This window comes from Melospiza georgiana, chromosome 7 (assembly GCF_028018845.1).
Source record: "Melospiza georgiana isolate bMelGeo1 chromosome 7, bMelGeo1.pri, whole genome shotgun sequence".
NCBI lineage: Eukaryota > Metazoa > Chordata > Aves > Passeriformes > Passerellidae > Melospiza > Melospiza georgiana.
Window position 1 is genome coordinate 7988896 of NC_080436.1, and position 24594 is coordinate 8013489.

Here is a 24594-nt window from a genome sequence, read left to right on the forward strand (position 1 = left end):
ACCTCTTTTCCTTCAAATGACTGCAGTTCCCCCAAAGAACACAGTGAAAGCAATATTTTCCCACAGGCACGAATAGATTACAGCATTTCTCTGAACTGCAAATTATTCTCTTATTAGTTAATGATTAGCACTGCTGCAGGAACAAACCAAACACTTCAAACTCAGCTCTAGATTTTGTTCTGGAAAACTCTTTACATGAAAGGTGCTCTCCCTGGTACTGCACTTAGGAAAACAGAATCACTTTTGTCCATTTACTGAGACACCAGAAAACCATTTTAAATAAAGGGTGGGAAATGATGAGCAGAAACAAAAAAGCCAAGTTCTTGCACTGCAGTACCCCACATGGTAACAGTTGAACACTGAAAGTTTCCCATCTTGTTCTGTCAGTACACAGACACCTAATAAAACCCAAGATGCAGAAGACACACAGAAGGCTTTTTTCTACTTCTTTTGGTTGTATAACTACAGGACATAGTTATGACACTCATGCTACTTGAAGAACATAAAGGCAAATAACATAAAACCCACAAAATATACTGGGAAAAACATGCTACATTTGTGTAAATATAGGACATCTTTCAGGTGTCTGGCTGGCTGGTACAGAATCTGGTGACATTCTTTACAGAATGGCTTGACTTAAGTAATCCATTTTCTTAAATGGTTTATTTGCATAAGACTCAGACACCTGACAGCAGGCAAAAAGCAGCTGCATCAGCAGGTGCCACACTGCTCTCAGGTCTCAATGCTGATTATTAGAAGCAGAGATGCTGGTCCCAAGGAACACTTAATTGCCTGCTCACAGCCCCCAACTATTCTCCCAGTTCCAGCACCTCCTTCACTGCAATGCACAAAAAACACCTTTTTTTTCCATTCCCAGAAAGGGCCTGCCATGGGATGGGCAGCCTGGGCCTTCTGCTGCCCATGCAGCATGCAACAGCACTGCCCAGGAGGAAACTGGGAAATGCCAAACCCTTGTTGGCATAGATTCCAATGGAATCAGAAGGCCAAACTTGACACAGGGGATGGGTCAATGCCATGGAGAGCAAGCAGATGTCATGGAGTCATGCTGTGATGCCTTCCCAAACCTTAGCACTGAACCAAAGATGAGGTTCCTCAAAGCTGAGCCCTTGCACCATATCTGGCTGTTTAAACTTAGTCAGCAATGCACTCCCAAAAAATTTGACCAGTCTGACCAGAAAAAAAGCAAACCCTCCACCATATGCTCACCATTACTGCCAGGGTCCAAGACCTGCTGTAAATGAGGAAGGCATAAAAGCTTTCCTGTTGCTATGCTACAGATGTTGTTCAGCATTTTCATGCTGTATTTCTGAGACTCAGGAGCTGGTTTTGCTGGCTGTAACTGCAGGGGGGTGCAAATCTATTGAAATCAATGGACATAAGCAACTTCAGAGATAAAAAAGCATCTGGCCCTGTTGCTTCAAGGCTTCTAGCACAAACACAATATGCACAATTGCATTCTGACATGAAGAGCTTGAGTACAGCAATCCTGAGCTTCAGCTTCATAATAATTCTCCTGCTTATTATGAGAATGCATAATTGTCAATACATAACAATGGCAGATTCAGTCAGAATTGTATTTAAAAGTTCAAGCTTTCTAGCTCAGCTTCCACGGCCCACATACAAAGCTTGCCCTTGAATTTGCCTGAAAAAAATCATCAGCTTTTCATCCAAAGCAGTAGTTCCCTACTTGATGGGCTGGAGTCCACATGTTCTCCTTCTGAGCACATTGTAAAGTGCTCCAGAGGCACGCACCTCTGCTCTAATTAGAAACAAAATACAATTTTATACACATATCTGCTCATACTGTTACTGTTTGCACTATGAAGCTATTTCTCAGTTGTTAGATCAGGCTAAGCTGCTAATTAAGATGTACAAAGAAAAAGCCACTTTGGTGGAAGAAATAAAAAAGCACTGCATGAGGCTCAGGAGCTTGGAATCTGATCCCAGCTGGGTCACAGACTTGCCTACTTATTGCCAGCATTAATTAATAACATTAATATCCTAATGTTCCTCATTTCCTCAGATGCAAACTGGAAAAACTAACGGAGTCTGCTAATGGAGACACTCTGTACTTCAGGACTGAATCTCCATGAATGCTCTTTCCTCACTGCCCCAACTATGGAAAAAAAAAACCACCTGCACAAAGGAGTAACATGGGATTTTCTGGCTTCTAAACCTGGCCTCCTCATCACAAGGTGAGCAAAGACACAGAGCTGTACACTGCACACTGCTGGAGAACAGGGGCTTCCCTCTACCCACAGTCTTGGATGAGTTCAAACTCATTTGTGACTCCTGCACCTTTACCTCCCACCGCACCTCCACAGCAAGAATTTTTGTGCAGGCACTATTTCCTGAGGGGTGTTTTTCCAAACTAGGTCCAAAAGCCTTTCTCAGATGTAAACATTCAACCACACAGAGCCTCACCACCCACCTGGCTCCTAACCCCCTCACACATTTCCATCATCTTTTCTATAGAAGGATTATTATGTAGTTCAGCAGGTATCTCAAGGAAAAAAATAATTACCAGAAGCTTATAAAGCTCTGGATTTCAAATACAGCACCATTGTGAAACACTGATTTTCCCTTATCTCTGAGATTCTTATTGAAATATTTAGAAATACCAGTCTGAGTGAGACAGCTCTGTCAAAAGCACATGAATCAGTTGAATTCTTGCCTACAGTTCCATACCTCAACTAAATCTCTCTAAGAATGCACTTAAAACCTAAGAATTGAGGTTTTCATACTTTCAGCCACACCATTCCCATTAACTGTTATTCAGATGATCAGTCTTAGGAAGCTCAGCTCAAAGCACCACAACAATAAAGTGTGAGAAAAGTGCATTTATATCAATGCCTGGCAATGGAAAGCACCACAGCATTTGGATTACAAACCTAGATTATGAAGAAACACAGCAAAGCATAAGCAGCCCTGTGTGCCAGCAGGGGGTAAATATGGACAACAGAGACATGGACTTCTAAAGAAGTATTTTTCTCTTTTTTAATGAGAATCAAAACATTATCCCATCCCCTAGAAGGGTAGAGTTGACTTGATTTTATCAGGATTTGAGACACTAGTCTTAACAACCCAGGAATTATAAGCTTGACAAAGTTATTTCAGCTACACAAAAATACCCAGAGATGTAATAAAGGATGTGTAATTTGTATATTCTTAAAAGTGTTATATGCTTCATTCACGGAACAAAACAACCAAATAATATATTATATGTTATGTATTTGTATATTTTTTACATATATATACACACACTATATTATACTAGTAATAAGGAAAATCAGTTCCAAGCAAAACCAGTTGGGTTTCACAAGAAAGTGTTAAAGTCAGTAACTCCTGTATTGATACATTGTTCAACAAATGAAGTGAATTCTACAGCCCACCTTTCAAAGCCTGAAAATCAAGAATCTGGTGAATGGCTTCCCATTAATACCACAGGCTTCCAAGGTGAGAAGCAACACAAAAGGAAAAACTCTATTACCTTTAGATGATGAGGCATGTTTATGCCTGCAGCATTTAAGAACTGGAAGAAAAATAACTGATTCTTCCTATGACTGTAATCTCTTTTTCCTCAGGATGTCAACCCTTTTATCTTGCAGACCTGGCCACACCAGAAAATCTGACATTGCCTTTAGGCAGAGCTCCAGTGACACATTTCATACAGCCCTATCAGACTGAACAGCTTTAACCCTGGTTCTATTATTACTGGAACCAGTAGGGGAAAAAAACCACAAAACAACTATGAGTGATTTTTTGGAAGAAAGACTTTTGACATGTCAATTTTTGAGTGGTAATGTGTTCAGAAACCTGTGAAAACATAAGAAATTGAGATAAAAATCTACCAACAGGATATGAGTTGGGGCTCTAAGCAACATAAGAGCTTCTGACTCTGAGTGCTACACATACTGAAATGCTCTCTCCCCACCAATAATAAAAGACACTGAGGATGTAATGGCATTACAGCCATTCTTTTAAAAAGTTGTAAGTGAAGCAAATCTTGTAGATAAAGACAGTATCTCCTACACCTGGGGGGCAGGGAGAAAAAACACATACCAAAAAACCTTTCAGGAGTAGAAACTTTTATCCAGGTCTTCACCATTCACCTGCAAACCTACCTATTTTTCCTGCTGTATCAAATAATCTCATAGAAGATATTTTCTATCTCCAAAGCGACTTATCTTGCTTAATTTAAACCTTTAAGGTTAGAATTAAAGAGCATAACATTTATTCAAGACCATCTCAGAAGACATCATTGCTGCACATCACAAAAAAGATCTGGCTCCTACTCCCATTGAAGTCAAAAGTAAAAATCCTACTTTCTGCTCTGCAGAAGGATCTAATCAAAACTGTTTATCCTATTGCCATCCAGCCTCCTGATAGGACATGCAGGAGGTGGTAAGGAATGTGGTTTTGCCCCACTGAATAAAATAAGGTTACAAAGTATTGTAAGGGCCTACTAGCTGGTACGTAGCAATTTATTCCACATAAATGAATGGCATCTCAGAGTGACTGAAGACTAAGCATTAAGTAGAAGCAGATGCTTTCAATTCTACAATATGTTGTTTCCCTTTTTCCTTTTAAAAGAGAAGTTGTGCACCACCTGTTCCTTCCATTTTTCTTTTTTTTTTTTTCCTGAAGACACTGCTGGCAATGGAATTAAAAACAACCCACAAACATTTACTTGGTTAACTAACTAGCACTCAGGAGCTGCTGGCATCAATAAGAACAGCTTGCTCAGATACTCCTTCAATAAACAGCCTGCTAGCCTTTGGGTTTCACATCTGGTGTTTGGTAGAGTGGTAACCCAAGCATTTGGTATTACTCAGAAAACTGCATCTTTATATGTCATATGTAATCAGAGAAGATGAAAAGTAAAGTGGTCCTTAAAAGAATACCTATTTCTGTACATTCCTAATCTCAGGTTTTGGGTTATTTCAGCAAGTGGAGTTTGGACATGTAACACAAATGTACATGAACGAGAACTAAACCAGCCCAGTTCTGCTGCTGTGCAGTAACAACATGCCTGTGATGAGTCCAGCAGAGCCATGCAATGAGAAATCCGGTCTGTCAGACTTCATACCACAAGCACACCTGTTTCAGTCATGTCGGTGCCAGCTGGTTTGTCTGCAGAAATTCTACAGCCACCACCTTCATGCAGCACCTCCCACTTGTTTCCTCCCCTGGGCCCCATCCTACCACAAGCTTCTGGGGAAGAAGACACCACACCAACATCTTTGCTGCTTTTCCACCTACGAACACAGGGAGAACATCACACAGTTCTGCAAGGCCACGAGCTGGGGCTGGCTGATGTCACAGTTTGTTGCCTCCATCCTGAACTGCTGGATGCAGCCCAGGCCATGAGTTTTTCTAGCTCAGCAGCCCAGGGGCTGGGCCACAGCCCTCCCTCTGCCCAGGGCTAGCAGGATTGCCCACTGAGAGCGCAAGACAGCGTGCTGCACATCCCAGCCAAGTGCTGCTGGGGGCAAACACCACAGGAGAACTCTACATGGAGAAACTCTCTCCCCTCTGCCCCACAGCCCATTGCAGGGCTCCTTCTCACAAGAGGAGAACTTGGAACAAGACAAGGAGCACTTCCAATCAACTGGAATGCTGGCAGGTATTTTTGGGGCAAGATCAAGTTGCTTACAACTCCAATGTAAATAGTGAAGGCTTAGTCTAAATAGCTTCTGCCTCACATGATTCTCTCTCAAAGAGATTCTCTCCAAAGGATGTTGGATGTAATATCAATGGTTTCAACAGGTAGGTCTGACTTTCTCTTTTCTATTTTTTTTTTTTTTAATTTTAGCACAAGGAGAATATCATACAGAAAACCTGTCACAGAGAAAGAAGTATAACATCCTGCTGTTTGACCATGTGGACTGCTCTCACTCCTCTGTGCCACATATGACATTGCTTTCCCCACAAACCTCTGAGTTCCTGAGAGTTGCTGTGGGAGCAATTTGAATGCAGAATCCCTTTACACTTTCTGTTCCTAGCAGGAGAGAATGGTAATGCTGTGTACAGATGAGCAGCTCTGCAAAACAACTTGAGGTGCATAATCTTACACTGGGAACTAGAGAACCAGTATACCCTGGCAGGATGAAACTTAGGTTTCTCCAAGAGATCAGGTGCCTTATTACAATTTTTTATTTGCTGGGCTACAGCAGATCACTTGTACAAGAGAAACAGCCCAGAACAGCAGCAATTTAAAGAAAGAAGTATTAAAAGACTCCACAGTGTAAGTGGTGATGCCAGTTCTTGTATATTCCAAAAACAACACAAAGGCAAATGTTCAGCTAGCTCTGTCTGTTTATAGGGCTTCTGAGAACACAGTTCACTCATTTCTTTCATTCTACATATCCTGTATGTTTCTTTTGAGTTAATGGAAAGAGAGAGGTTCTTCAGAAAATGGCTCAATCCCACATTGCCTTCCCAGCTTCCTGAGATGCTCATCTACAGTCTCTGCTCTCTGCAGGAGGAGAGCAGGGTAAGCACACTGCTTGCAAGCAGTAATGGCATACAAGGGCCTAAAGTTAGGCTAGGCAATGCAGGTCTTCAGGCTTCTGATAAAATTCTCTTCTATTTTTTGTTCGTACCACAGAGAAATTCACCATTAATAAGTAGAGGCTTTGGTACCATTATGTACGCTTAGGTTCTTCCTGTGAAATATTCTGATAAGAAATAAAGCCATCTTTTTGTTGCTTTGTTTTCCCCAGGTTCTCAGTAAAACACAACAGTTCTGCTTACATTTAATATTTTCTTTTGAGGATTGGGGTTTTATTGCCCTTCAAGTGAAGAAAAATTAGGTAATATTTGTGTCTAACACATGCCAAAGTTTGCAGAGACAAGCCTAAGACAAACAGTCTTGTTTTCATTCTTTTGTGCAAGATACATTGCTGTCTGATGAGCAAAGAAGGTGCTTTGGGGCAGTTCAGAAAGTGATGCAACAGCTGAGACCAATAAACAGGTGAAGAGCTTCTCTGTGCCATTATATGGGTTGTGTACACATCTAAGAGAGGGTTATAAGGAAGACTAGCAAGACAGAAAAAGAGAACTGAACATGATCTGCATGTGCCCTAGATTCACATGGAGTAGATAGAAAGAGAAGAACAAAACCTAATAAAACTGAAAAAGTTTGATGTGTTTAAACAGCCTCGGTGCAAAATCACTCCTCTAGTCTGTACCGTGTGTTCAGCTTAATAAAATGGGATTTAGACAACTGAGTATTTAATTACAAGAAGGTCTTTTCCTCTCCATTTATGCAAGAACACAGCTTCTATCGATAAACTATGAGAAGCACAAAGGCAGCTGGAAGTACCAATATCTAGGCACTGGGAGAAGTGTGTTACTGCTCAGTTCTGTGAGCAGACAGGAGTTGGCCCACTCCCTTCAGCTGAAGTTCACTAGCCTGCTCTGACTTTCCTGGTTACACACATCAGCTGTGATAAATCTTCGGTAAGAACAGACAGCACATTCAAACCCTGCCACAAAGACTACTGAAGCACAAACCAGTACAATGAAATGCAGAATGAATTCTCCTCAACTCCCCTGGTGCTCTTTGCAAAGAGCACCCACCAAACAGCTTTGTCTTACACTTTTAGTTCAGATCCTCGATTGCTCCTTCCTATTTAAGTTTTTGGATTTGACCTTATTACAGCCTTGAAAGACCTATCTTTTCCTGACCATTTAACTTCTTGCCCAATGATTCAAGTTCAATGACATGCAGAGGCTGACAAGGAGCAGATAAAAGAAACCTCATGTGCTCACTGAAACAAAAGCCAAGACCACTTTTCACTGGATAAGGATACCAATAAGGATTAATACCCTGGCAGTTTCTACTCAAGAACAGTGACAACAGGAGCTTTGCTGATAAATTCTCACATCTCCCCTGATTCTCCCACCGCCAGAGAGGATCTTACATGACTGCGACAATTTTTTAAAACGTCTTGAGAAATACAAGTGGTACATCTGCACTGCAGCCCGTCACAGCTATAATGCAGCATTTCAGAGCTGGTGACAAGAAACACACTCTGAAACATCCAGCAGAGAAACACTGCTGCTCTGCACTGAAATACTGCTGCTCACTCTCTGGCTGTGGACACATCCTCCAGAAAGTTTCTTCCTTTGTGTGAAGGCGTGAATCTATGACCTCTAAAAGAGAAATGTGAGGCTGCAGTAAGAGCAGCAATATTGTCACCAGAAACCACGCCCAGCACACAGATACAGGCAACAAATGTCCCAGTTTTTACTCCTTTCTCCACACCATAAAGACAGAAAAGAACCGACTACAGAAAAGGTAAAAACCAAACCCAAGAACAAAATCCAACTTCATTATGACTGTGCAGTGTCACTCAATAAACCTGGTGCTTGAAAACTTAACTTCTCTTGAAAGAAGAATGACCAAGTAATTATTCTTCCAATAACCAATGGATAAGTGAAAATGGTATTTCCCAGCTCTCTCTGTGCTGTTTTTCACTTGAGTCATTCAAATAACTAAAAGCTGTCTGAACCCATTACAAAAACTCCTCTCCAAACAGATAATGTCAGGGGTGCAAGTGGGAAATCCTGGGATCAGCATCTCTCTGCATCTGGGCTGTGTTGCAAATGTGCATATCCTATAAACAACCTCAATAAAACATTTCAACAAAACAGAGCAATGAATCCTCAGACAAGGTGAGCATGTGGTGACTAACACACAAGTGATCAGCACATGTTGTAGGGAACTTTTTTTGCTAAGTGTGAACTCAAAGTGTGAAAAGAAAAAAATGCCACATCACAGATTCAACTTCCAGTGCTTTTGCTGAGCAGCACCAGCTCAACTCACAATGACAAGAGGACATTTCCTACAGAAAAGATGTCTACATAAAAAAATTGGCAAAAACCTCAATGTTTTTATTTTCACTTGTTTCCACCTCTGTGCCATAAACACTTTCAGCACACAGCACAGAAAATGTAATATTTTCTTTGTTTAAAACACCATAACAATACATAACTCATGTACATGCAGGCATAGGAGGAGTCCTGTCAAACTATTTGGGTTTGTTTGAACAAGCCCCAGAGATTCATTAGGCAATCCATCCCAGTAAAGTCAAGATGCAGCATTTCCAGAGCCCTGGAATGACTGATATGAGACCAACAAAAACAGAAAACCCACCTTGCAGTGTTGCTGTCACCTTGTCAGTCACAGGATATTTTATTTCAGGCTTCCACAATCTGAAACAAAACAGAAGCTCTCAGTTAGTGGCAGCTGTTAAAGGGAAAAGCTTTATTTTTATTATATGAATTAAAGACTCATTAATTGGAACATGTTAATAAGAAAACGCCTTCCTTCTTTGCTTTTGATAACATGCACAAAGTGACACCAAATGCTCTTTTTCAGTGGCTAGAACACCTCTTGCCATCATAGCTTACATCCCTTGATTTGCATCAGACCATGTCTTTCCAAAGAGCCCAGGCCTCCAGAGTGCCTGTTTTTGTATAAAGTGCATAAAGCCATGGAAAAGCTGATTCCTCTGAAGCACAGGCTACACTATAGTGTCTGTTAGGATCAGAGTTTCACAGAAACAATTAAATCCCTTCCTTCTTTACAGAAAGAAGATGATCTGAAGGCAGAACACCTTTCATGTATCTAGATTCACTAGATTTCATGTATCTAGATTCACTAATTTACCAAAAATTAGAAAGGAAGCTAACAGCAACAGCCCTAAGTACAAGGAGTCAGCAAGCAAACATTGCACATCATACAACCTAATTTACCAAAAGCTTCCTTGTTGACAGGAGTTCCACAGTTTCACCGCACAGTAACAAATGATGTGCTTACAAGCTGCAGACCAGACTCATGGGACCTATTAATTCAGTATCAGGTGACATGGTATCATGCACCACAGAAAATCTGCAGCGAGGAAGTGCTGCTGAGCAGCACAGAGAATTCTCTGGTGCTACAGCTGCTTTACTGCAGGAGCCTGGGCATCTCCTTAACTGCCTTGTGCTTGAGTTGCTCAACATCTAACAATGGATATAATACCATCACAATGGCATTAACAAGGACTAATTACTGCTTTGCAAATCCTGGGCTGGGAATGGCTAGGCAAGGGAGAAGCACCTATAAACTGCAAACCTGTTGGCATGTATAAATTGCATTGCCTAAGAAGGAAGCACAGATTTCCCTACCCAGCTTCACGTCAACAGCCAACAAATGGATCATTTTCCAGGTTATCATCTTCCATCAGCATGAACTCTACCTGCAGAACTAACTTCTGCCAACACATGGGTAACAAAACTCACAGCTGGACAAAGCTATTTAAGATACTCATTGCTTCACAGGGGAACATGGGGAGAAGATAAATGTCAGCAGGAATAAAAGCACCTTGTGGTTCTAGCAAACTTTGCTATATCCCCCTGTACCCATAAGCATAGAGGGTATCACTGAAAGCAGTGGGAGTCTCATCTCTGACTTTACCAGAGCTAGAGAAGAACAATATTTACTTTCACTGAAAGGCAGAGAAGATTCAATGTCTTGCCAAAGTTAACAGGAAGCAACAGCTGATTCATGGGCAGAAAGTAAGGACCCCATCCCTCCCTCCTTCTTTTAAGCATGGGGGAACTTCCCAAAAGCACAAAAAGACTTAAGTCTCTACAGCACACTTCTGCCATAACTGAGGGTGAAGATAGAGGTGTAACCAGGAAAAGAGAAGAAAGGAAGTCAAGCTAAACTATTTCTTCTTTCCTCTCAACACCAGCAAATGGAAAGTCATTTCTTACAACATACTGGCCAGGCATGGATCTTATTGTCTTTGGTTAATTCCACATGTCTGAGAAGAAAATCAGCTGTAAGCTGGTTAGACTCACTAAATGACATTTGTCTAAGGTGCCACCCCAGGTGCAGAGCCATGCACCAAAGACTGAGCATTCTTTAGGAAAAGGCTACTCATCCAGGCACTGATGGTAATGGTCACAACCACGTAACAACTGATACATAATATTCCCCTCTTGAACAAAACCCTCCAATCTCTGAGGAGCTCCTCATTTCACATCCAAACCAGCAGAAAGGGAGGAATGGTACCAGCAGGATCCCTTTTCTCAAGCTTCTGATGAGCAAACGATGGACAAGCACACAACTCTGGCACCTCCAGCAAGAAGAATTTCCGGCATTTTTACAGCTTGGTCCACAATTATTTACTTCTTAGAGAATGCAGACTCATCCTACTATCTGTGGTCACAATAAAAGGGAAACAGACTTGTTGCTAAAATGGCCATAAAACACCAATCAGACACTCTTGCTACAGTTACACTCAGTTAACTTCACTTTAAAAGCATCAAGATTTTCCAAATCACAGCCCTGACTCATGCAGCCTGTGGTGAACAGGGGACATATTCTGGAAAAGACTACTAATAAAATACCATGCCAACTGCTTGACTCAGAGAAAACAAGATTAGCACTGCGACATGTTGGCATTTTGACTTCTGAATACTTGCTGGATGATAAAACCAGGAGCTCTCTTTAAAGCCTACAGTGAACAAAACTATCTGTCCCTTTCCTGTAACTACAGTGGCATTTGCTAATGCTGTCAGCTTTTATGTGAAGTTGGTGCTCCTGCAAGGAGTCACACTGACAGCTCTGGTTACCAAAGTCTTTCACTAACTGCTTCCCAGTAAGATCTCATAGGAAATTAAAGTTGTCCAGTGTTTTCCACCTTTCAGTATACACCTGCCCCAAGAGATGGGCACATAATATAATGACAGCTGAGCTTATCCAAAAAAAATCATTGGCATAACTGGATACATCTCCCAACACCCTGGGGACAGTTCACTTCAGAAGATGGAGCTGGTTTGGCTACAAGGGAGAAACTGGTAAGTTTGGAAATCTGAAGGTGGAAGATGGATTGGGTAATGGTGATGACGAAATGATAACATCAACTACTCAAATATAAGGAAGGAACGAGTAGAGCAGATTAAGGGCAGAGAGTCTCAAAGAAAAAAAGACAGATTTTAAGCAACTCCACACAGGTCAGTAATGCTTCATAGGAGGCCAAAAAAGTGCAGAAAAGTGCTAGAGGTGGAATAAAAATGCAGAGAAAACTTATTTTATGATAAAACAAAGGTGGGACATCAACTGACTACAGTGCTGACCACAAATATGTTTAAAGAAGGGATTTGTGCAGGAAAGTCAACTGAAGCAGACAAAATCCTACTAAAAATTCTTTATCATTAAAAAACCCCAACCAACAGACTGAAAGCAACCACACACTAATAGATGAAACCACTGACACCATGAACTCACAGGAAATGAGACAAGACCTAAAGCACTGCCTAAAAGTACAGAACCACCAACCACCATAAAAAGGGAAGAGGATGATAACCACACAGGGAATTGGAGACCTGTCAGCCTAACTCAGAGTCCCAAAACAAACTGTGAATTAGTGATAAATATCTGAAAGACAGATGGCCCACACCAGCAAATCTACTTTTGTAAAGAACCAACCAAAACAAGCCGGTCTGACCTAGCTTTCTGTTACAATATAGCATATTTACTGGAAAAGGGCAGCACATATATCCTATATTCTTTGGGAGGGAAGGTAGTTGAATGTGTGCTCAGGGGGCCAGGGTTAGTGAGCCTGAGACTCATCTCCTTGCAATGCTTTGTGTGAGCAGCCAGAAAAAAAAAACACTGAGCTGAGAGTGTTTATGAGTATTTCATCACATTCAAAATCATCCAAAATCAATGCCATGAGCTCACTGACCCAAAGTGCTGCTGCAGAGGCAGCAAAGAGGAAATGTTTCCACACACAGCTTCACCCACCATCTTATTTGAGACCCAGCAGGCTGATCCCAGGTGCACAGCACTGCTCAGCCAGTGCAAGCCCACATTCCTCTCTGCTGTGCTGGCTCTTAGGTGGAGATGGTCACACCCCACAGTAATAGCAAGGTGAACAATTGAATACTCAGCCTCCACTGAGGAGGTGGCTCCTAACAGGTTCTCCAGAGCTCTTCTGTCAGAGCCATCAACCTCATACTGTTAAGTGTTGTCTGACACACAGACATGCCTTAGCCCAGGAGATAATCCTACAAAGTAAAAAGCTAGCAGTTGTTCAACATGTCTGAAAGACTTGCAAAGGCGATTTAGGCTAATCCAACTAAATTAGGAACTCTCTGAAGCCGTCAGCTGCCTTCACTGGACACTCCAAAAGAACCAGGTAAACAGCATGGAGATATGCTGTGATGGGAACCTGCTGCCACCACCAAGATGTGCATTGTGTCTCTTACAATTCCTTCCAGCCTTGTGCATTTACTGTTCTTTGATCTGCTCACTGAGGACAATGGGCAGCCCAGGATTCTGGCTGTTCACTGCCTGCAGGCAGCGAGGCTGAGCTGCAGGAGCTGTCTGTGGCTGCACTCTGAAGGCCCTGGCCCTCAAGGTACACTCAGCTAAATGACATTTTGGACTGGGGTTCACATTTGAAGCCTACTGGCTCAGCAGCCTGCTCACTGCAGTCTCTGTGAAGAAAGAACAGAATAATCTTACATTTCCTGAAAAGGACAAATTTCATTGTTCACTTTATCTCTAACTGACCTAAGACCATTCCTCATCTGCTATGGTACTTTTTGATAGCCTCTCTTACCACTTCTAGTGAAATGGAAAGTTTAATGAGTTCTACAACCCCCAGAATATATCAGATTGTTTACACACAAGAAACGATCTGTGGCTCAGAAATGAAGCAGCAGTAACATAACAGATCTACAGGGCACCTCCCCTGCTGTGCAAAAAGGGAGTAGACACACATTGAACACTCTTAATGGAAGCCAAGGGCCTTGTTTTCCAGGACCACATACCCTTTTCAACTTTCATCTGCCAGTTTCAGGGACAGGAATTCACACAAAAAGTGAATTCACACAAAAAGTGCACTGAGCACTGTCAGTATTTCTGCAGTGAAAGAGCCTCAGAGCTTCTGTTTGGTTTTCTAGATGATCCTGTTATCCATTCTTTTAATGTTTGAACACATTTCCAAGGGTGCAACTCAAAACACTGCAAGGTACCAACAGTGCAAGACAACATATAACAACCAAAAAACCCTGACTTTGAAGTGAGATCAGTGTTGTTGCCATTCCTCCTATTCAAGTAATTCCTTTATCCTCCCTACAAGGTACTTCTGTTAGTAAGACCCTGCAAATTTTCAATTGTTCCCCATTCTCATTCATAGGCAATGCCTTCCTCATAGCAGTTCTGATTTCCAGGAGTTTATTCAGTTTATCCAGTTGCAAGTAACATTAAACCATATTTTATTATCTGCTCTTAATTTTTTGATTTATTGGCATCAACACTGAATTAACATGGTCAGAAGCTTTCTGTGAAGAAAAGAATTGCCTGAAACTGTTTTCTTCCATCAGATTTCATACTCAAAGGCCTGACTCCTAGCTAGGACAAGTCAGCACAGCTCTATCAAAACTTCAGGAAATGCCACCCATTCACAGGAGTTAAGGATCCATCCTGGACACTTGTGTCAGGAAAACACACATGAGTTATTATTTTCTCCATAATGATGAAAATATGCTTGAGAAGTATCTTTGCTTTCTTTTGCTGAGAATCTACATGTTTCTAAAAAAAAAAATCCTCAAGCATTTCTTCTGTTACTCTCACATGTGGTTCTGAGCCCACAAAGCCAACTGGAGCCTCACCACTGACCACCACTTCCAACCACATCACCACACTCAGCCCTGCCAATCACAGCTTTTCAAGAGAAGCACTAAATGAACAGTCTCCCTTCTCCTTTGCAGGCTCTACTATTTTAATGTCCAAACACCTCCCAGCCTATAATCTTTCACCTTCCCAATGCTAGCACTTTACAGCAAAGTCTTCATTATCCCAGTACAGAAGGGTTACTGAGGCACAGAGAAATGGAGTTATTTATTTCAAGTTCCCTATAAAATCTTTGGGAGCATTTACAGATCTCAAGTTAGAAGAAATCCATCACATCATAGCTGATGCTATGAGCTCTCATTAATCAGGCTCATGGCAGCTACACAACTTTGAAAAGTCTAGGAGCAGCACTAGTTAAGGTTTAATACTTAAAAAAACCCTCTTTCAATACCATCACAGGCAGCTTCCTTTCAACAAACAGCAAATCAAAGAATAAAATGCAAAGCTTCAATAATACAGAGAAGAGTGACACTCACTGCCAAAAATCAAGTTCAATTTAAGGCATTCATATCAGAAATCAATGAGCTCTGGAGTTTCTACGTGTCATACGCAGTCACATGAAGGGCTACTTTGGGGAATTTTATTTTAATTAGATAATGAATCAATTCAATCTGTGGGAATCTAGGCTTTTAATACCCAAGTAGGGTGATAAATGAATCTTGAATAAAGTAAAAAGAAAATAAAAAGTTAAAGAATTCAATTTTCTGAGCAGTTTAAACTCCAGTTTCCTGATGCACAGTTTAGACAAATGTTTCATTCCCAGCCTCTAGCCAGGTTCTGGTAACCAACCCCCTTCTCCATGCCCAAATTACTCACACAGGGCCAGAGCACAGTGCTGACGACTCCACTGTGACCCCAAGCAGCTTCCACTGGTTACCTTCATGTAAAGTTACTCAGACTTCAAATGACTTTTTCCACTTCTACAGTGGAAGTGCCCACCCATTCACTGCAGGGCTTGGAAATATGAATTCCTACACAAGATAATATAAGAATGACTGATACAGAAGAGCGGTCTTACAAATTTTGCAGAAAACAAAGATTTAAGATGTGTTCTGAAAACACAGGAGAAAGGCAGAAGCACTGAGTGGCTGTTCCCAAATGGAGGAACATGAGCTTAATGAGGCAGGAGTGCTGCAGAAACAAGTAATAATGTGATCCCATAATTAAAGACTGCTTTGTAATACGTATGCAGAAGGCTGCCACAAAGGCTGCACAAACACCCCTTTTTCCTGTGTTTCCTGAAATGAGCCATTTGACTCAGCAATGTGAAAACGTTCCTTGAACAGCCTTTTTTGGTCTGTGATACATCATCTGATGTGACTGAGGTCGAGTGCATTAAGAATCTGTGTAACATTTTGTGCTGCAGCATGACAAAAGAGGCACTGTCTGAGCTGCAGGGGCTGACCAGCACTCAATCCATTTCTGCAGCCACACTGTAAACACATGTGGAAGTGTACAGAACTTAGAATTCATTTTAAAACTTTTTAGGTAAAGGGGGTGTTTAAATTCTGAATAAAATATATAAATACAAAGTCCTTGGTGGCCTCCTAGACCACATATTAAAGAGAGTGGCATCACAGAAACAGCACATTAATGACACTACCCACTCCAAAGGTTAATAGGGGAAGGCAAGGACACATAGTAGGGCTTTCTGTGTGCCTTAGAGAGGCCTGCATTACAAGTAACAACTTCAAACTCATTCAAATCTGGCTTAGAAACCCCATTTTTTTACAGATTTATTAACTTTTAATTAGTAGGCAGAAGCATCACTAGTTCTAAATCATCCTTCCTTCAGAAGTGACATTATCTGTATTTGTATTACAGTGAAGGAAGAATGCACTTTTTCTTTTATTAAAAGGGCTGACACCCAGTAACACAATTAATGAGTAGTTTTGAATGTTATCTTCTTTTGAAACCCTCTATTCAAGATTGGAACACTGTAATTACAGGTGCTGAGCAAAGAGCTTGTCTAGGTACATTTCAAAATGCTACATATACAATTCATATTAAACTTGTTTTCAGAACTGAGATTTTCAAACATTTAAGGAGCTTTCAAAATGGAGAGTTTGATTTCATAGGGATTGGTCACTCAAAGCAGATACTCAGAAAACTGCCCCAACAGCCCTAAGATGGCCACTGTGGTAACAACACTATGGGCAAAAAAAAGGAAACTGGGCTCTGGCAAAGCAAGCTGTGAATCATGAAAATAGTCCCTCCACCACTTAAACAGCCCTGCTGACCTCTGTGGCTCTTATCACATAACCACACGAAAAATCAAAACATAGCAAGCACAGGGCTGAAGGGATCCCATGCAGCATTTCCACCAACACTTTTTGGTTCTGGAATAATCTCTTTGACAGCCTATTTTTTTTCCCCAAAACATACAAGGAAAGCATTTGTGAGCAGATAAGTACAGCTGCAGTATTAAATAAATTAGAATACACTTGTCAAAATTCTAGACACGTTGGTTTAAGATGGGGAAGGTGCAATGTTAACCTAACCACACAGGCAGAGACCATTTGAAGTCATTATATTCAGAATCCACATAAAGGAGAGCAGACTGGTTATAAGCTGCACAAATTCAGGTTCTCAGTATTTGGGTGTGCATTGATAGATGTGCTTGCATTTATTTTTATATATATACACACATACACTGAATAACTACGTAAACTATTTTTTTTAAGAAGAATGGAAAGTGGGTGGAAAATCAAAGTTAACCAGGACACAAACATCTAAAGAGCAAACATATTAAAAATTAAACATCCTATTCAATTATAGTAGGTTTTAAAATTATTTTCTGCGTACTGGTTTCTACAAGCACAAGACTGCCACTGCATGAGAATTAGCCCTTCCACTCTGAGATGAAACCAAGAGCATCACTGATTTGAACCTTCTGCTGTGTCAACTGATACAGGAAAGGCATGCAGCCACAGATTTCTCTTTTTTTTTAATCCTGTAGCATAGTAATTCTGACACCAAGTCCCTCTGCAGTGGCTGAAGTGCACCCTATCTCAGGAAAAAGCCTTGTGCTGGCTGCCAACGACTAAATCAAGCTAATCAGCAGTGTGCCGAGGCATGCTGATGTTGACACTTCAAGGATCACAAAATATTCAGTTCTACTCTATTAATCCTTTAATGCTGGTTCCCATCAATCAAAAAGCCCACTCTAATTACAGGTTTGAAAGAGCACCAGCAAGATCATTAACAGAGCAATGCAGAGGACAGCATAACAAGAAAAGGCCTTCAGATGCCAAATCCTTTCTCTGCAAAGCCTGGTGTCTGCAGTTTCCTCAGAAGCATCAATGTCAAACCACAGGCAGAACTACCTGCAGGTGCTTCACAGAGGTGTGGTAAGCCAGCAAGCTGGAAGAGCACACTACAAGCATCAATCACATCCTAGGTGCTGTACCAGTCCCTAAAGTGAGGTGCATACACCTCACACTGCAAGGGCTGGAAACTCTCCTGCTGGTTATCTGGACACTTGCACCAAGGGCACAGCTCTGCTGCTCAGGCTCTCTCCAGCTGCTCACTCTGCTGAATAGAGCCCAGAAATCATGGGAGCTGCAGAAAACATGACTTCATGACTGCAGTCTCACTGCCCTCTTCTACACCTGAAGCTAATTTTTCTCTGCTGTATACAGTGAGCTTGCATTTCTTCAGAAAAGAATTCATCTTCTTACTGCTAAGTCTCATCATCCAATTTTCAGTTTCTATCTGAAAGCACTGTACTGGGTTTATGCTTTACACTTTCCCTCCCTTTCACCACTCTCGATTTACTGTGCAGCCTTTTGCAATCTCTCAGCAGACAAATCAACTCCTGCTTTCATCCTTTCACCAGTCTTCTTGAGTTACATTAGTGAGACATGCAGTGGTTTTGGGGAGATGGACACTTTTGGTAAAAACTAATTGAGGCAGACACTCTCTAAGACATGCAGTCAGGAACCTCCAGAGTGACAAATTGTTTGAAAACTAAACACAGCAAATAAATACAGGCTCTTCTGTCCAAGTGTTGGGATTTTTCCCACTTCCTCCCTTCATGTGTTAAGTGTGAGATCTTACCCAGACACACAGACCCCAGGAATACTGTAGAATTAATGGCCCCTGCATAAAAACATGGAATACATCAGGAAGCACATGTGCTGTCAGCTAACCTTGATATGGGTGGTTACTCCACCTTATGTCAGTGCTTAAATCAGCTGTCTTGGGCTAGGATAGTCAGTGCTCAAATAGCTGTCATCATCCACCTGGACAAACTACACTATTTCAAGACTTCTCCCTAAACATTCCCTTCTCAGCAGATTGCTCTGCCTATTTTCCTCTGATTTCCCACTATCTTCTTGCAATCCTCAAGTACCTTTCCTCTATACCACTTAAATATTAGCAGTGCACTGGTACAAGGTACTTTTGTCCTTATCAGCACTTGTTTCCTAGTGCTTCCAGAAATCCTGAGGCAGATGTAAGCCAGGTGCTGTAACAGCCAAGGGGAATTATCACCACCACCCAACAGATAAGGCACAAGAACTCCATGGTTTCTCTGCTTAGTCCTGACATCTCATCTCAACTTCCCACCTTACAAAACTCAAGGTATAAGCACTCATAGCTCAATATAAAAATTGCTGTCCCCATCAGCTGACTGCAACAAAGTCCTGCCATCCATTGTCCTCAGGCAGACATGGGATGTGCACACCAGAGAGGCAAAATGTCTGTCTGTCTGTGCTAAAGCCCTACATGGCTATAAATACCTCAGAGAGGACTCTTCTGTACTTGGCCACAGAAGAAAGGACATTCAAAAGAGCAAATGACCGTGCAGCAATCGGCAAAAATCACTCAAGTCAAATGCACTCAGAGTTACAAAACAAGGGTACATTGAGTTGATGATGTCTTTAGGGCTAGAACCTCCTTGGCAATGCCCCTAGCTCAAAGGCAAATATGCCAGCAATAATGGTAACTGAACCAAAGAACTGGATAATTCTGCCCTAAGGAGAGAACATCTGGTCAAGTCTGATTCAAAATCTGGAATACCCTGAGTAAGAGAAAGATTCAGCACCCCCAGTTACCTGCAGGTCCCTTGAGCACTGAGGACAGGTCCTGTTAACACAGGTGAGTTACTGTGCCAAGGCACAGAGAGGAGGCCACCACAACAGCATGGCAGGTGTGACATGGCTGCAGCAGAACTGAGCGGAGCTGCAGGCAAGCACAACCATCAGATGTTCAGCACACCTGAGCTGGTTGTGTGGCCACAGCCTCTGTGCTTTCTGTCACTGCCATTTACTCAGGAAGTACTTGCCTTAAGGCAAGGCACAGAACCAAAGCACAACTTCCCACTTGGGACCATAAATAAAACACCAACCAAGGTAAATGAGATGAGCAAAGAGAACACACCCCATCATCCCCATCAGGGAATTGGCCTTTTTTCACTTGTCCTTTTCTGGAAGGATAAGAGATAGGTAAATAAAAAAACCCAGTGGTTGCTCAGGGTTTTCTTCACTTCCATGTTTTATCTTTCCAAGGAAACCATTCACATCATCTTACACAGTGTTAACTCTAATTATATAAATTGACAGCTTTGCTTTCACCATTCACACCTGTCCAGGACACCAATTCTGGTTGCCAACCATCACTTACAATACTCACCCACATACTCTATCCCCATCTCTGAAATCATGTGAACTATTCAGTAAGCTGCTACAACAAGGATCTCTTTAGAGAAGACCTGCTTTACTTGCCATATAGGGAATACATTAAAGGATTTATTTTCCTGTCAGATTAGAAAATAAATTGATAAAATTACACCTGCTTTCCAACATAATGGCTGAAGTTACACCAATTATTTAGACTTCTTAGCTTTAGGGGAGGAATTGCTGAAAACATGTACAGATCACAGAATACAAATTCCTAATCACTTCCCCCCCAAAAAAAAAGTACATTTTCTGTGCCTTTTGAAGATGGTAACAGGACTAGAGAGACATAAAATATGACCCAGAACTGGGTCTTGTAAACCATATTCTTTCATCAAGCAAAATAGAAGCAATTTCTGCAACCAAGAAGGAAAAAAAGCTCAAATGTTCTGCTAAATTGTGTGAAGGATTTTTACCTTGCATGTAGCAAGTTTGGACGAGCCACTGAGGAGTTACCACGCACACACAGAGATAAAGATAGATGCTATATACATAAATATTACAGAAGAACCACAAGATATCCTTTCTGCTGCTCCCTTCCCAGATGCTTGGGAAATCCTTGTGGATTTTACAATGGCAGAGACCACAACTGTCCAGCTAAACACACAGCAGCAACTTTCACCTGCACAAAGCACCCAGGAAGGCAGCCCTCTCTTGGAGCAATAGCCTCTGAAGGAAAAAAAAAAAAAGTGAAAATGTGTTTGTGGCCTGGCTAATCTTGTAATCAAATAAACTTTTAACAGCAATCTGGTGGTTATAATGCTGGTACAAATCACTTTGTGGAAAAATTTAAGTTAAATCTGTTATTCTTCAGCCATTTTGTGGATAATTGTGTTCTTTTCTCCACCTTGCAAGAAAAAGTTTTCAGTTTTTCTTTAAAATACTTCACTAATTTTAAAGCAGCAATCTTCCAATTTAAAAGATGCTGTACTGGTGATATTTATCTTACTATGGCATTTAACACAACAAAAAAATGTCACTGGATTTCATTCTCTCATTGCAAATACCTCACCATAAGTTTCCAGAGCCTTATCCTTCTACAAAAGTAGAAGTTACATACCAAGGAATCAGACTCTCAAATTAGCTAATTTTGCAGGAAAGCACACACACATGCATTATGCTTTACATTGGGAGGAAGAGGAGCCTATAAATTCTATATGTAATTTCCAAAAGACAAATTATATTCACCATTAAACATTTAGACAACGGCTAAGGAAAACTAATCAGAATAACTAAAGTTGATCACTCAAACTGCATATTACAAGGAGAAATAAATAATTTTCATATTAGCATCTGTTTGACAGTAACATAACCTTCAATGTTGTTTTCCAGCAAAAAAGGAATAATTCTGTTTATTATTATTTTAAAAACAACACCAGTGCCTGCAAGCATCCTTTTGACAAAATGCCCAATATACTCATTTTGTAGATGCCATGGGAAAAACAAAGAGCACTATCTCAGTATTTTCCTGCTGTAATGGAGAGGGCAAATTAATAGAGCTGCCTTGGTAGCTGTCATAAAAATATTACCTCTTCTGTGTTGTCCAGAAGAGGCTTACTGCCCATTTACATATTTAAAACTTTTAGGCAAATACAAGAGGATTAATTTTTCAGTAAATCTAATTTTATCATGATTAATGAAACAACCATGGGAACATACTCTTTTTCAATCATGTCTTGCCTGCAGATTAAAACAGGTAAAGTCCTGGAAAAAAGCATGAGATAAAAACAGCAAAAAGATTTCCATTTTGAGTCAAGTCTCCTTTATCCTTCAGGGTCACTTGATTTCCTTTGATCACACACAGAAACATTTGGAATTTCAAACTGTTTGCAAACAGTGTGCAAGTAGTTCGGGAGAAACAAAGAAAAATAAATTTAAAATATTTCTTCTAAATTCCAGCAGTGAAAGTTTATATTATTCAAGCCATCCTCATTATGGTACATAAAATTAAAATTAGTTTCTGAAACAATGCTATATGGTTACATTTAATGAAGATATTCACTAATACCTGCTGCTGCAGAAAAAAGAAATTATATTACAAAATAAATAATAAAATACTATTTCTGAAATTTGTCCATCAGACACAAATATTTTCAATTCTTCTCTAAATTAGCTCCTGTGATCACATGACAACATTCCCAATCATTTCAGTTTTGTGCAGATCAGATGTAGATCTCTGTTTTCTAGTTTATATTCCATTCCTGGCAATTATTCTGTAGATCTCAAGTTTCCCTAATGGAAATCTCTCCCTTTCTTCTCTTAAACACATCACAATATTAAAAGGAGATTAATATCTCCATGTTCAATACATTACAAGAGTTTCCTCTGCAAACAGCAGCCTTCTGGGGAAAGGCATTTTATTCACTCCTTCTGTTCTTTTCACTTTGTTTTGAGGCCACTGAATTCACCATAAAGAGATGTTTGACAACTGCCATGCCCTCTATCCCAAAGGAATGTTTTGAAACTATAAAAGATGTCAGTACCCTGGTTGGGATTTTTTTTCCTATGAGAATTTTCAGTATGTTATACAGCAGCATAATATAAAGGAAAATATCTCCATGCAGTACAATGGCAGGGTGGCAGGGATGGTCACAATGACTCCTCAACCTTCTTTTTCAGGGCATCTCTACCAGGTTGGCAAGAGGTGAGGACAAAGCAGGGCACTCCACCCATACAGTGCAGCAGAAAGAACCAGATATTCCTCAAAGCAATCACTGAAGAGCTTTACCTGATTTACCTGATCACACTTTTCCTTCCCATTCTCAAATGAGAAGCAATATAAGGAAAGATAAGACATCTCTTAGAAGTGTATTTATCTTCTATTTTATACATTTAAGAGATAACTTCTCTTATGTTCTGTGCTTTTCTGCAACACCCAGGGGTTTTGCCTCTAGCATATGCTTGGGACTTGATCCTTCCATCATTTTCCATCAACACAGCCACTCAGCCATTCAGGCAGTCACAATATGTTACAGCATGCTTATTTCCACCTATCACCAAAATGATACTTCAAAAGGACCCAGTTAAAATATTCCAAAGGAGCAACAGATGCTTGAAAAGATAAAACAGACAGAAGTAGAGGCAGAATGCCACACCACCATTCCAGCTCAAGGCCTTGGTGAGAAGTGCATTGTGTACTGCAAATGCCCTGGTTTTCAGCCACTCTTTACACCTTCAAATGGTCTTCCCAGCACATTACTCTTTAAGAAGTTTGGTATCAGTTTAGGTATTATTTCAGAGAAATAACAAAATGTACCAGTACAGACTGTTTCAACTCTCAAATCCCAAAAATGACTGACATTGATGTTTGCCTGGCCTTCTCCCCATACGTGCAGCATACACCTCCAAAACTAAAAGAAAAAATAAAAAGGAAAAAAAAACCAAGCCAGAGCACAGCTACTGGAACATAATCTACATTAGCACCTATATTACCTCAAAAGTTGGGTCTGGAACACAACCAAAGTAATCCCCCAACTTTAGAGACCTTCCCACAACTGCCCCCGTTACCTCCCTGCCACCAAGTCACTCTGGCAGCAGAAGAGCCCAGAAGAGAGGCCTGTGTGACAGAATCCAGCGTGGCTACTCTGATCACAGGGACCAGAAACACATCTGACATCCCAGCAGCTCTACAGCTGCAGCAGTGCAATGTTTGTTCACAACCTAATTGTCTTCACTTCATTTACGTGCCCACTTCTTGGTCTTGGATCAGGGATCTTTGCATCACAGAGCAAAGCAGGTACATACAATCACCCACGTGGAGTTTATTTACAAAACAAGGACACTAAACCTGTCTTTCAAGCACCCAGGTGTAATTTAGTGTCCTATTTCTCCAGACTCCAAGACTTGTTTTTATTCTTTCACAGAACTTCAGTCAGTCAAAAATATAGTTCTCTCTCTTAAAGCACAGAGACCATCAAATAGCATGTGTTCTTGTTCTACTTAACTTGCAAAATTCCAAATCCAGTGTTACAATTGATTTTAAATGCATCTGCCATCCAGTGGGCAACATCTGCTGCATACTGTGGAGCTCTGCTTCCACTGCACAGGAAAGGAGTCTGTCGCTGCTGATGCCAGCTTTGGAGCTGGGTTGGTTTTTGATTAGAAGGTGGTCTTGGCCAGCACACACCCATGTGGCATGTGCACAAGTACAACTAGCTGTGGCAGGGCAAAGCAAAGCCCAGCAACAACCCA

The 24594-nt window shown here is 41.0% G+C and overlaps 1 protein-coding gene across 16 annotated transcripts in view; it reads right to left on the reverse strand.

The window, feature by feature from the left end:
• The window catches only part of MAP2 (microtubule associated protein 2), a 216166-nt gene that overhangs the window by 159556 nt on the left and 32016 nt on the right, over positions 1–24594 (reverse strand). For all 16 annotated transcript variants that reach the window (XM_058027808.1, XM_058027821.1, XM_058027830.1 and 13 more), the window contains exon 2: positions 9185–9243. The gene's annotated coding sequence lies outside the window, so the exon portion shown is untranslated. The remainder of the gene's footprint in view (positions 1–9184; positions 9244–24594) is intronic.